Source organism: Vigna radiata, unplaced genomic scaffold (genome assembly GCF_000741045.1).
Source record: "Vigna radiata var. radiata cultivar VC1973A unplaced genomic scaffold, Vradiata_ver6 scaffold_752, whole genome shotgun sequence".
NCBI lineage: Eukaryota > Viridiplantae > Streptophyta > Magnoliopsida > Fabales > Fabaceae > Vigna > Vigna radiata.
Window position 1 is genome coordinate 2,569 of NW_014541851.1, and position 1,020 is coordinate 3,588.

At 31.6% G+C, this 1,020-nt stretch overlaps 1 long non-coding RNA gene across 1 annotated transcript; it reads right to left on the minus strand.

Annotated features, from left to right (window-relative positions):
- Positions 1-201: 201 nt before the first annotated feature.
- On the minus strand, positions 202-855 carry LOC111240706. Its single transcript, XR_002666230.1, has 2 exons — positions 531-855; positions 202-440 (listed from the first exon to the last, which is right to left on the minus strand). It is a non-coding gene; the product is annotated as an uncharacterized LOC111240706 (long non-coding RNA).
- Between the last annotated feature and the right edge of the window lie 165 nt (positions 856-1,020).

Consider the following 1,020-nt stretch of genomic DNA (forward strand, 5'->3'; position numbering starts at 1 on the left):
TTAAATGTAGAATACTTATATTCTGAGTTCAAATTTCATATCAACACAGATTAATATTGAATTTTTCACCAACATTTGAAGAATTTAGTGGCCTAATGATACTTCTTAATAGGTTATGAATAACCCTTTTATATGGAAATATATTTATACAAACTCACCAAGATAAATAAAAATAAAAATAGAAATAGTATCTACAGTTCTGGTCTGTTCATATATTTACATTTAAAACAAGTTGTCCAAGTAACAACAACAAACATATACATGGACATGGTGATGGATGCCGATGCAGCAACAACAAAAACTAGATAGACATTGTTAATTAAATCAACTAAAAATTTAAAGAGTGTGGACTTTATTCTTTTCTTTTGAAAGGATGATAGGGAACTATTTAATTCAACTATCGGTTGGGTTTGTACTCGATGCCTAACTCTAACTTGACCCTGCAAGTATAAATCAAACCATATCTTAGTATATTCAATACAACAATTTACCTAATCAATAATAAATTGAAACAATTACACCATACTTACCTCTTGATTAACTTCTCTATCCATCTCAATATATCCTGCACATTTTACAAAATACAATCAACATCAATGTATAACTAATGTATTTAACTCATTCATATAATCAGATTTTTCACAACAGCACCCTCTTTCCATCCAATTACCATCCAACAACATGCACACAACTACTATTTCAAAAAATAAACTTGGCTGCTTCAAAAAAGGTATAGAAAAATTCCCAAAAGAGAACATCTCTCATTGAATGAAACCTCACTCAAAACTTGAAAACGATAAAATAGGAATTGTGAGCTTCACATCACAACTGAAGCTTGACCGCTTGACCAAAAGGAAACCCCTTATTCTTTTACCTCCGCCTTGTGAGCTCCCACTACATCAATTACAAAACTAAACCATTCCAAAGGTGCTGTACAGGATAATATGTAGGCATTAACAGGTCTTGTGAGCTTCCACTATATCAATTACAAAACTAAACCATTCCAGAGGTGCTGTACAG